Consider the following 14086-nt stretch of genomic DNA (forward strand, 5'->3'; position numbering starts at 1 on the left):
TAGAGTCTACTCAGCCATAAAAAGGGATTCTGGCTTTACTAGGACTGCCAAGACTGAGATTCTCAACAAGATTGCCAACATAAGGAAGACTTGGTGGGAGCCCAATGCCTTGCCTAGAACATTACTCATTCAAGAAAGAGGAATTATAGTTCACAAATCACCTCATTGGTTGATGGAGTTCAGAGACAACAAAGGAGTTAGAAGATTTTTCAGACTTGAAGATCAGCTCAGGATTGCCAGTAATGAAACTCTCAAGGATATGCAATCTAAGTTGGACATCAATGAAGAAGATGAGGCTGAGTTCTACAGACAACTTCAACTTCAAATAGAGGAGAATGACAAGAGGCAAGGAAAGAAAACAAGGGATCAAAGGAAAAGAAATTAATCTGCTCAGGCTAAAGGAGCACCCTTGGTAACAATGTAATTCTTCAATTCCATCTCAACATAAACATTTTTGCAGCACTTTTGAATTTCTGCTTTATTACAGTTAATAAATTTCTCAAGTGTTTTGTTATCATCAAGCTAAACCCAAATTTATGCCTACAGTTCTAGTAGACATAAATAGGGGGAGATTGTTAGGAATATGTGTATTAGTTTGATGATAAGTTAAACAAAACACTTAAGTAGAAATCTAGTGTTTGTAGCCTCAACGGATAAGACCATCTTGGCTATCCGTTGAAGGAGTAGCTTTACTTAACAATAAGTTTAGTATTGTAGCACATTTCATTCTCTGGATTCAAGTTGTAATTCTTAGATGTTGTAGGAAATATCAGTTATGTTGACTACTAGTGGATATGAAAATAGGAGGGCTAATTGTAAATATTTCATGCCTTGTAATTTTGCATAAGTGAAGAAGTATCAACTGATATTGAAGACCTTCAACGGATAAGAAACAAAGCTTCAACGGATGTCTCTAAAGCTTCAAAGGATAATATCCATCAACGGATAAGTGCTTCAATGGATAAAGACTTCAACTGCTAATGCATCAACGGATAAAGCTTCAACGGATAAAGCCTCAACGGATAAGGCATCAACGGATGAAAGCTTCAACGGATGCTTAGTTCAATAGCAGTTGATAGTGACAATTCATAAGCTGACAGAGGCATATGGGTTGACAGAGATAAACTGGAATGTGGCAGCCTCTAGGAGGAATCAAGAAAATGCAGCATTTCCATTCTGGTGCAAACAAGGGAGTATTCAAAGATTAACAGCTAAACCTAAATTGTATTGGATAGAGAAATAAAGAAGAAACATGTGAAGAGCCTTTTAATTTTATTTTACAATTTTGGCTTCACTTTTAAACTTGATGATATATAAACCAAGTAGCAGCTAGTAATTAGATGTGAATTTTCAAGAGCTGTTTCGAAAAATCCAGAGAGAAAATCATCTAGTTTGTACTAGGAAGCAGCTGTGATTTAATTCTTTGAATCACAGATTTTATGAAATAACACATCTCTGGTGGAACAACAAATCCACCAGAAAAGTTTTTAAGTTCTTTGTGTTCTTTACATTTATGTTTGAATATATATCTGTCTGTATCAGCTTCATGCCATTCACACACATGTGCTCACTAAAACACTTAGCCTTAGAAACTACTCAAAACTTGAAAAAGTTTTGAGATTTACATTCAACCCCCTTCTGTAAATCTCATTATTAATCCACTGGGAATAACAGATTGAATATTCATTAGTCAAACCGAATACATTTATGATCTTTTAAAGAATTTTAATCTAATGGATTACACATCTATAAAAACTCCCATGGCCACTACAACTAAATTTGAATTAAACATTGCTGAAAAGTCTGTGGATATTTCAAGCTATAGAGGCATGGTTGGCTCACTTTTGTACTTAACAGCTAGTAGGCCAGATATAATGTTTTCTACTAGTCTTTGTGCTAGATTTCAGGCTGATCCTAGAGAGTCTGATTTAATAGCTATAAATAGAATTTTCAGATATCTTAAGGGAACACTAAAACTTGGCATTTGGTACCCTAGAGATTCTGGGTTTGATTTAACTGGTTATTCAGATGCAGACTATGTAGGGTGCAAGATTGATAGAAGAAGCACTACAGGAACCTGTCAATTTCTAGAAAACAAGCTAGTATCCTGGTTCAGTAAAAAGCAAAATTCAATTTCTACTTCTATAGCTGAAGCTGAGTATATTGCTGCTGGAAGTTGTTGTGCACATATTCTATGGATGAAAAACCAATTGTTGGACTATGGTCTGCAAGTGGACATAATTCCTATTTTCTGTGATAACACAAGTGCAATTGCCATCACTGAAAATCCAGTACAACATTAAAAAACAAAGCACATAGATATCAAGTACCACTTCATTAGGGAACATGTGATGAATGGTACTGTGGAACTTCATTTTGTTCTAAGTGAGAAGCAACTTGTAGATATCTTCACCAAGCCACTTGATGAATCCACCTTCACTAGGTTGGTAAGTGAGTTAGGTATGCCTAATTATTCTTAAATTATTTGTGATAATTTTGCAAGTTGAAATGTTGCTAGAAATTTAATTGATTTTTCAGTTTTGGATGAAAATTTGGCTAAGTCAAATTTTACATCTCGACGGATGCTCTTTATCCATCGAATTTGATCATCCGTCGAAATAGAATAGCTTGGTAAAAATCAATTACTTTTCTGGATTATTTTATACCCGACGGATAATTGATTTATTCTCATCCGTCTAATTGTCTACATCTTAGCCGTTAAAGTTCTGAACATTATCCATCGGATATACTTACAGTCTGTAAGTATATCACGGAGGATAATTGACAGAATTTTGACAGTTTATTTTATTTTTTAAACGGCTATTTTGGGAAATTCTCATTGGGTCTTTAATTTTTACCTTTAATTTTTATCCCATTTTATTTAAGAATACATAAAAGCCTTACTTCAAGTTTATTTTAGCTTTTATCTTTCTCTATTGCAATTGACTGCTCTCTTCTTCCTCAAAGCAAAATCCTCTTTCTCTCTATAAATTTCCTTTCTTTAACAATGACACCAGTAGTCAAGATCATGTCTCAGTCAGGATTCATTTATGAGAAAAACAATTTTGTGGCTCTTGTGACCAAAGAAATTCCAGCCTCCGAGGATTATCACAAAATGATGGATTTTGTGAAGGGATGTAAGCTTAGTTATGCCATGCTGGAATCACCCAAATCTACTGTGAAGTTGTGGAGGAGATGTGGACTATTGCTGTCTATCAAGCAACTGACAAAACCATAACTCTCACCATTATGGGTAAGGAATTTTGCATTAACAGTGACACAATTCAAGCATGCTTTAAAATTCCTGATAACAATACTACTAAACCACACACAGATCCTGATTTAGTTAACTTGCTTAATACTATTGGCTATGCACTTCCTACCACTAAGTTAAGTGAGATTAGAAGGCTAGGTCTTAGGAAAGAGTGGAGTTATCAATACTACCATGCTCAATATGCTCAACATGCTACTTACTGATAATTACTATAACTTTAGTGATGCAATCATGTTTGAGTTAGGTTATAAGTTAAGGGAGATTAAAAATAGATCTAGGAATGTTTATTATGCTAGATTTCTTATGATTATTGCTAACCATATTTGTGAGGAACTTGTGATTGAGAACCCAACCAACAAACTGAATTGTTGGGTTCAAGAAAGAAGAGTAATTGCAGATTTAAACAAGGATGATCATCACAAGGAAGCGCCCCTTGTCTATTTGCCTATCATGAAGGGTCCTCAGGTAAGTGAGGTAAATACTTCTGTTTCTACTCCTTCTACCTCCTAAATTTCTTTGCCATTGATTTTGACTATGGCATCTATGTCAATGACCCAACAGATGCCTACCCAAGCCACAAAATCCAAATCTTCAAAATCCAAATCAAAGAAACCACACTCTGGTGTCTCTTAAAAGATGCCAGTTTCAAAATCCACCAAAACCAAAGAGGGGAGTGTGAAGGGTGGTAAGGTTGGTGAGGGACAGGGTGAACCTAAAAGAAACCCTAAGAATAAGGATGGACATATAAGTATACCCAAACCTAGCCAAAACATAGTTTCCCAACAAACTGTGATGCTTAATAAGGAAATTAGCACATCTCTAGCTTCATCCTCCCAAAAGGATGCTAATATTGAAACAAGCTCCCAACCAGGAGTACATGTCAAAAAGGTTAGGGACACAGATTCACCCCAAACTCATACAAGAAAGAAGAAATCTAGAAAACTTCGGGATGCACATGGATCACACACAGTGCAAACTGTAGCTAAATACTCAGTCACTGCACCATCTCAAATTCAGCTTGATGTGGCTGATAAATATATTTGTTAATGTCATGATTAATATGATTTATGTTTAGTTTTTAGATTTTACTTAAACATGACAAATCAGTACTTAACTGAAATCAGCACTTATACTGAAGTCAGAACTTAAGTTATCAGTACTTAAGGTTCAGGAGATATTTATCAGAAGATAATATCAGGACTTAAAGGAAATATTCAGATAAGGAAGGCGGCTGATTGAAAGGAAAAGAAGATCAAGACAAACGTAAGAAGAGATATGCATGAAGAAGGAATTCTATGAAGAATAGAATACTTAGAAGAAAAGATATCTGATTTATATATTTTAGGAAGCAGAATTATATTCCATATCAATTAGCGATTATCTTGTAACTGTGTAGTATATAAACACAGACATAGGGTTTACACTATAAGTGTTATCATTATCGAGAAGATTACTCATTGTAACCCTAACAGCTCTCGTGATATTTGTTCATCACTGAGAGAGGACAGTTCCATACTGTAACAGAGTTTATTATTTTGAATAAAGTTTATTTTCTGTTACTTGAGTTATTAGAGTTCGATTTGATTGTGCTATACACTGTATTCACCCCCCTCTACAGTGCGTGTGACCTAACAAGTGGTATCAGAGCCTATCTGTTAACACACAAACAGTTTAAGATCCAAAAACAATCATGTCTGAAGTAAAAACTCCAACTAAGCCCACCAAAACTGAAGAACCTCCAAAGACACAAATCCATAGCCGATATGAGGCTATTAGAGTTCCCATATTGAGACCATCTGAATATCCCATATGGAAGGTGAGGATGACTATGTTTCTGGAAGCTACAGATCCAGAATATCTTGATAGAATCAAGGAAGGGCCTCACAAACCAACCAAGCTCGCTGTTTCAGTTGCAGGTGAAGCAGCAAAGTCAGTACCAAAGGAGAAGAGTGACTACACTGCTGAAGATATCACATCAATTGCTAAGGATGCTAAGGTACGACACTTACTGCATAGTGCCATTGATAATGTAATGTCAAACAGGGTAATAAACTGCAAGACTGCAAAGAAGATATGGGATGCCTTGGAAACAAGATGTCAGGGAACTGGTACGATTAAGAAGAACAGGAAGACAATACTCACTCAAGAGTATGAACACTTTGACTCAAAGGCTAATGAGTCATTGACTGATTTATATGATAGATTTGTCAAACTCTTAAATGATTTGTCACTTATTGATAAGGAGTATGATCTTGAAGATTCAAACCTTAAATTCCTGTTGGCTCTTCCTGAAAGCTGGGATTTGAAGGCAACAACAATAAGAGACAACTATAATCTTGATGAAACAACTCTTGATGAAATTTATGGGATGCTCAAGACTCACGAACTTGAGATGGAACAAAAAAGCAAGAGGAAAGGAGGAAAGTCAAGGACAGTTGCTCTTAATGCTGAAGAAGAATCCCCCAAGGCACCCACCTCAAGGAAAGGCAAGGGTAAAGCGCTCTTCACAAAGTCTGATACTGAGTCATCAAGTTCTGATAGTAATGATGACTCAGAATCTGAAAGCTTGCCTGAGACGGATGCTAATGAAGAGATGATGAAGCTGTGTGCCCTTATGGTGAAAGGAATCACAAAGATTGCATACAGGAAGTTCAGGAAGGGAAAGAAGTTTTCCAGGAAAGGTGCAAGTTCTGATAAGAAGAATTTCAGAAAATCTGAGGGCAAAGGAGGAAAGTCTGACATAGGAGATTATACAAATGTCAAATGCTACAATTGTGGTGAGAAAGGCCACACATCTCCTGATTGCAAGAAAGTGAAGAGTGACAAAGGCAAGGCTCTTGTCACAAAGAACAAAAGCTGAACAGACACCTCAGATTCTGAAAGTGAGGAGAATTATGCCTTGATGGCAAATGCTGATGTGGCAAGTGCTGAAAGCAGTTCTGAAGCTGCTGAGTTAAAGGTACCTCAAACTACTTATGCCTTTCATACTGATGATATTAATGAGTTGAGAAGATATCTTAAAACCATGTTCATTAGCTATAGAGATCAAACTTTAACATATGAAAGATTAACTTTTGAAAATCTTGCTTGTAAAAAGAGGAATGATTATTTAGAAAAAGAGTTAGTCATGTTCCATCAAACTCAGAAAGATAGAGATGATGCTTTCTATGTTAGGGATGAATTACTTAAACTGAATGAATCTCTAAAAATTGAGTTAGAAAAGGAAAGAGAGATTATCATAACTTGGACTAACTCTGGCAGAACAACTCAGAATTTGTTATGTAGTGAAAACTGGAAAGAGGGCTTAAGTTATGGAGATGATAAGAATGATAAAGGAACTGTAGAAATTAAGCCTATAGTTGTTAATCAAAAATCTAAGTTAAAGCCTGTTAAGTTTGTAGCTGTAAAGTCTGATAATGAAAAATCAGAAGTTAAAGAGGAATTAACTTCTAACAAACTAAAACAGGAAAAGACAACTGAAGTAAACGTAGGCTTAATGACAAAGAAGCATCTTAAGCATAAGCTGAAAGAAGTTAAGAATGCAAACAAGGTAAAATCACCTAGGAAAAATAGGAATGGAAAGGAAGGTGTGAATAAAAGCAATGATTATAAGCCTGTTCCTGATGCTCCTAGAAAAACATGTCATAACTGTGGAAGTTCTAACCATCTGGCTTCTTTTTGCAGGAAGAATAAGAACATAAACTCCTTACCTTCAAAGTCAGGAGTTAAGAGTTAGTCTGTTAGATATAAGCCACAAAATCCTTGTTTTTATTGTGGTAGTTTATGGCATTCCATTTATACTTGTAAGGAATATCATAGTTTGTACTATGATTATTATCAAATAAAACCTTCTTTAAAGAAAGTTACCATTGTTCCTTCTAGTGTAAGTTCTGATTCAAAGTCTGATAGTGTAAATTCTGATAAGAAAAATGTTAACATAAACTCTGATGCTAAATCCGCTGTAAATGTTAACAAACTTAATGTAACACCCCCAGATCCGGGGTCGGGGATCCGGGTCATCACGGTCTTTCTTTCCACAATATCACTTCACTTAATTAATAATAATAACCTTATGCTGTGACCCCACACTAACACACACCATAACCCGTTATAGTCTCAGAGATGAAATTGAAATAAGTACAAGTCTTTGAATCCACCATTTAAAAGTTATTACAACCCAAAATGATTACTTGATAAATTTACAGTTAATTGCCATTATCTGCCACAAGTTATAATTATACATAATTTGATTCCCAAAAGTAGATGGTCTGAACTACATTAGATCTACCTCTGCAGCTATAGCAGCTACAACATCATCGGGAAGACGCGGGACGCTTCCCACGCGCTTGCGCTGGGTCTGCTGGAGTCTGGCCATCTCTCCTAACTGTTGTTGTGTGATGAAGAAATAAAGCAAGAGTGAGCCTTACAGCTCGCAAGATAATACATAGTGATAACAATAATATAAGTATCTAAATGGATACTTACTAGAATCTTTATCATGCGTAAGATAATTACTTACTAGATATAAGTAAAAACAAGGAATGAAGTTACCAATACTTCACTACACTTATATCATTTAATAAGCTACTTGAACTACCACCGTTCAAAGTATTATAAGCTTTAAAAAAACATCCCATAGATGAGACCACAAGTTAAGACTTGAATAGATTCAATCTTTGAAATATTATTGAATGAAATAAAGTTACGAGATACTTTATTTAGTCCCGATATATATATCCACATATATATCTCTTAAACATTTCCTGGAACCTCTGTTATGTAAAGTATGAACAGAGTTTGAAACATCCAATGAATTTTGGAAAGGAAAAGAATTTTGGCATAAACCAGATATCTTGCTGATCAGGCAAAGATACCAATAAGTAACCTTTTCTACTGTAGATGAATGAATTCCTCACCGGTCATCACCCTGGCCGCATTAGGACCTCGCGCTAGACCGTTACCCGGCCACTCACGCGTTGATGGACTGCCACCCAGCCACTTACACATTCATAGACCGTACCCCGGCCTGTCGCTTATGCCGACTCAATCAGATGGACTTACTTCCCGAACATTGGGCAAGTAATCAAATTGTTTTCTCAAAACAGCAACCATGTTGCGAATATAAAATACACCACAGAGCCGGATCCCCAAGATTTTGAGCGAATATTCAAGTCTCCTTCGAAAGGAAGATCTTAAATCGGAAAACGAGTTTTGGGATCCGCTCTAACTTTTAAAATCATTTTGAAGACTCGAAATCATTTTTAAGAATGTTTGGAGTAAAGCTGATTTAATGAAATAAATCAGTCCCGATATATTAGAAAATATCTGAATTTTATTATTTAAATAATATTCCCATAAAGAATAATCTTTATAAAAATAATTGAAGTAGAAGTATTAAAACTTATACTAGAAACGAGTATTAAATAACCAAAGATACACTTATATGAAAGTATTATCTTTATTTGAATAATCGAAAATAAGTTTGATTATTGACACCTTATTCTTTAATAAAATAAAGAATATATTTCAGTAATAAGCGGAGTCATAATACCTCGAATGAATATTATAAATAATATTCACTAAATAAAATAAAGGAGTCATACATCCTCAAATGAATATTCAAATAATATTCAATTAATAAAATAAAAGGAGTCATAAGCCCTCGAATGAATATTCAAGATAATATTCATTAATAAAATAAAGTTATCGAATAAACCTTATTCGATTAATAGTTTTGAAAACTATAACCATATATATATAAATATATATATATATATATAAAATCTACTCGGGATCCTCGACTCCCGGTTTTAGAAAATGTTTTCACCTTTGGGTCCCTATACTAAGGGTATACGCAAATACCGCTTATCTCTAGCATAGGTATTATGCAACGAATAAGCATTTGAACCAACAGATATATAAATCAAGAATACGAAACAGGCATGCATATGTATACCATATTAGCATGCTTCAATATATCGCAATATTTGCTAATTAACCAACATGCATCTATCGCAAGATAATGCATATACATATATTCATCACAACAACAGTATAACGGGTAGAAAACTTGCCTGAGCGACTTGGGGTGATAAAAGGCTCGGGACGAGTCTGGTAACCTATAAACAACAAGTAAGTTGGAATTAAACCAAAATCACTTGTAAATCTATACTTTAACTAACTTAGACTCTAACGCTTGTTTTGCGCTCACTGATTCGCTTAAGTCACTCGGGTACCCTCGGCTCCACCATTTTTAATAATTTAACCTTTACGAGTTTTAAAGCGATTCCTTCGCGAGTGTCTTAACAAATGCCTAACACACTTATCATAAATGATTCATACATTAATTAACCCTTTTTGGTCTTTAACCTATGTTTCAAAGTAAGGCGAGGGGAAAAGTTTCGTTCGCGAAACGCCGTTACTTGAAATGGTCGTTTCTCCTAAACCGTGCATCGGAATCGAACGAACTACATATCAAAACGAAGCTCGTAACATGAGCTATCTAGACATGGCAATGGTCATAATCTAGCAGGGGGTTCTCGGGTCCTAATGTTATGCACAAAAACAGTCTAAAGAAAATCGGACGTTACGACGGCTATGTTTACGCGATTTCCAATATTTTAAACCATTCAAAACCATTCCAAATCAACCTCAAATCCAACATACAACCAACATCCATCCTTATCACATCATAACAACCCCAACCAATTCAATTTAATCATTCATACTTATGCCTAAGCTTAACTTTAATCATACTTAAGTTCTTTTAATCAAAACCACAACATTTACCATTCCATTTCACTACCATTTCAAATCCCAAACTCTAATCACAACAACAAGCTACAATATCATCCTACTAATCAAAATCATCTTATAATATATAGGAATCTAGGGTTTGGAGATGGTATACCTTCCTTGAAGTGGTGGGAGGAGCTAGGAAGCCTTAAGAAGCTTTGAGAAGTCTTAAGAATGCTTGGATCTTCAAGAAAAACAAGAAAAACTTCAAGTTAAAAACTTGAAAACACTATTCATAGTCTTCTTCTTTGATTAAATGAAGAAGATTGAGAAGGAATTAATGGCTTAAACTCATGATATAGCCCTAACTAAGCATGAAGATGATTAGGGAATTTACTCACCAATTTAGGAAGCTTGGATCTTGAATTTTTGAAATTTCTTGCCTAATGAATAGTGAAAAGCCGAGAGCAAGGATGAACAAGGCCTTGATTCTTTTTGATTTTTTGATGAAGAATGAATTTACTTGGCTTGGTTGCTTTGCTTTTGTGTTTGATTTAGTCAATTACCTTCTTGCCCTTGAATTTGTGTGGTTACAAAGCCACCACACCTCCTTCCTTCCCATGTCATGCTTGTGTCATCCTCATGATGTCATCCTCCCTTCCTTGTCCTCTTTCAATTGGTTGGATGACATCATTCCCACTAATCCCTTTGATTAACTTCCTAATCGTTTGCCTAATGACCGCTGATCTGTTATACGGTTCGCTTAACTTTCGTTCTCGTTTATCGTTTGAAGGATCATACCCGGGATCTTATTACTTAGGTTCCCTTAACCTTTCTCAATACATTATATTCCTTTTTATGATCCTCTATTATAATTCTTTAATTTAAATCCTTTTTATCCTGTTACCTTATACTCAATTCTCTCCGTATCTTGTGGATTTCCCGGAAAAACCAAAGTGTTCGGAATTGGATTCTGACGATCTTTACATACACTTATATACTACATAGAGTACTAATAATATCCCAGAATATCCATAACAGAACCCCTACATAGTGTGGCGTGAAAAGTTTTCTCATTCAGCTAAAACACTATTCACAAGGGTTACAAAAAGTTGAAAATTTTGGGGGTTATTACAGTCTCCCCTCCTTAAAAGGATTCCGTCCCGGAATCAAACAGAAAATAAATGGGGGTACTTTTCTAGCATTGTGCTCTCTAGTTCCCAAGTTGATTCTTCCACGTTATGATTCTGCCATAGTACTCTGACTAGCTTGATCACTTTGTTCCGAAGCACCTGCTCCTTCTTATCTATAGTCCTTACTGGCTTCTCCACGTAAGTTAGATCTGGCTGCATATCCACCTGCTCGTACTCCACTATGTGTCTGGCATCCCGATGATACCTCCTTAGCATTGACACATGGAACACATTATGAACTTGTTGCAAATTAGGGGGTAGGGCTAGCTCGTAAGCTAACTTTCCAATCCGTCTTAATATCTCAAAAGGTCCAATGTATCTTGGGCTTAGTTTTCCTTTCTTTCCGAACCTCATTAATCCCTTCCAAGGGGATACTTTCAACAGTACTAAGTCCCCTACTTCATATTCCTTGTCCTTTCGGGCTAGGTCTGCATATTTCTTCTGTCTGTCTTGGGCTGCTACAAGTCACCCTCTGATAAGATCCACTATATCTTTGGTCCTTTGGACCACTTCGGGTCCGAGCATCTTCCGCTCTCCTACTTCATCCCAGTATAAGGGAGATCGACACCTTCTTCCGTACAGGGCCTCATAAGGCGGCATTCCGATGCTAGCATGAAAGCTATTGTTATAAGAAAACTCGATCAACGACAAGTGATCATCCCAACTTCCTTTAAGGTCTATTGCACAGACTCTCAACATATCCTCTAGTGTCTGGATGGTCCTTTCACTCTGTCCATCCGTCTGGGGATGGTACGCGGTACTCATATTTAACTTGGTCCCCGCACATTCCTGAAAGCTCCTCCAAAATCTGGAGTTGAACCTGGGGTCTCGATCTGAGACAATGGACGCTGGGACTCCATGTCGCGTCACTATTTCCTTAAGGTAAATGTCCACCAGTCTATCGACTGTGTATCTCTCATTGATAGGAATGAAATGAGCTGACTTTGTCAGTCGATCTATAATTACCCAAATGGCGTCGTGATTGGCTTTCGTCCTTGGCAAGCCTACAACAAAATCCATCGCTATCTGTTCCCATTTCCATTCGGGAATCTCCAGGGGTCGCAAAAGTCCACTGGGTCTCTGGTGCTCTGCCTTTACTCTTTGGCAAGTCAAACACTTGTTTACCCATTCTGCTACGTCCCTCTTCATGTTGGGCCACCAGTAATATTCCTTCAAATCCCTATACATCTTGGTACTTCCCGGGTGAATGGAATACCTTGAACTATGGCTTTCATCCAAAATCTCATCTTTAAGTTCTTGAACATTCGGAACCCAAATTCGGTAGGAGTACCTCATTATCCCTTTATCATCTTTCTCGGTATGGATCTCCTCTCCAGTCATTGACTCTCTGCCTTCATTCATTATTTTCTCCTGGCACAATCTGATCTTTTCCAATAACTCTGGCTGCATTGAGATCTCAAAAAGCTTTTCAGTTCCGGTTCCTGTTACCTTTACTTCTATTTCCATTCTCTCAAAATCCCTTACCAACTCTTCCGAAGTCGTTATCATTCTGAGTCTTTCCTTTCTACTAAGGGCATCAGCCACCACATTGGCTTTCCCTGGATGATAGAGAATCTCACAATCATAGTCCTTGATTAGTTCTAACCATCTCCTCTGGCGCATGTTGAGCTCTTTCTGCGTAAATATGTACTTGAGGCTCTTATGGTCTGTGAAAATCTCGCACTTCTCTCCATACAAGTAGTGCCTCCAAATTTTTAAAGCAAATACTATTGCCGCGAGCTCAAGGTCATGAGTAGGATATCTAACCTCGTATTGCTTCAGTTGTCTCGACGCATACGCAATAACTTTACCGTGCTGCATAAGCACACATCCTAATCCTTTGTGCGACGCGTCACTATATATCACAAAATCTCCTTTTCCGTCCGGCAATGCCAATACCGGAGCCGTTATCAACCTTTTCTTTAATTCCTGCAAACTGTTCTCGCATTTCTCCGTCCATTCAAACTTCTCTGTCTTACGAGTAAGTCATGTCAAAGGGGCTGCGATCTTCGCAAAGTCCTGAACAAATCTACGATAGTAGCCGGCCAATCCTATGAAACTCCTTACCTCTGTGGGTGTGGTTGGCCTTTCCCAATTTGAGACCGCCTCTATCTTGGAGGGGTCGACCAATACTCCTTCTTTATTGATCACATGTCCTAAAAACTGTACTTCATTCCGCCAGAATTCACACTTCGAGAATTTGGCATATAACTGCTCCTCTCTGAGTATTCCTAGAGCTATCCTCAAATGCTCTGAATGTTCTGCCTCAGTCCTTGAGTAGATCAAAATATCATCGATAAAAACTATCACACACTTGTCCAAGTACTTCTTAAATACTCTATTCATTAAATCCATGAAAGCCACTGGGGCGTTGGTTAATCCAAAGGACATTACCAAGAACTCATAATGCCCATACCTGGTACGGAACGCTGTCTTGGAAATATCTTCGGGTTTAATCTTTAGTTGGTGATATCCAGTTCTCAGGTCCATCTTGGAAAAATAAACAGCATCCTTTAGCTGGTCAAACAGATCATCTATTCTAGGCAATGGGTACCTGTTCTTTATGGTTAGCTTGTTCAACTCTCGATAGTCGATGCACAACCTCATGCTCCCATCTTTCTTCTTAACAAATAAAACTGGTGCTCCCCACGGAGACACACTGGGTCTTATCATACCCTTATCCAAGAGTTCCTGCAATTGGATAGCTAATTCCTTCATTTCTAACGGGGCTAACCGGTAAGGTGCTTTTGAAACTGGCGCCGTCCCTGGGGCCAACTCAATAGCAAATTCAATCACTCTATCGGGTGGTAATCCCGGAAGGTCTTGTGGGAATACATCTTTAAATTCGTTGACTACTGGAATATCTTGTAAGTTGGGCACCTCC

The sequence above is a fragment of the Apium graveolens genome, chromosome 1 (genome assembly GCF_009905375.1).
Source record: "Apium graveolens cultivar Ventura chromosome 1, ASM990537v1, whole genome shotgun sequence".
Lineage (NCBI taxonomy): Eukaryota > Viridiplantae > Streptophyta > Magnoliopsida > Apiales > Apiaceae > Apium > Apium graveolens.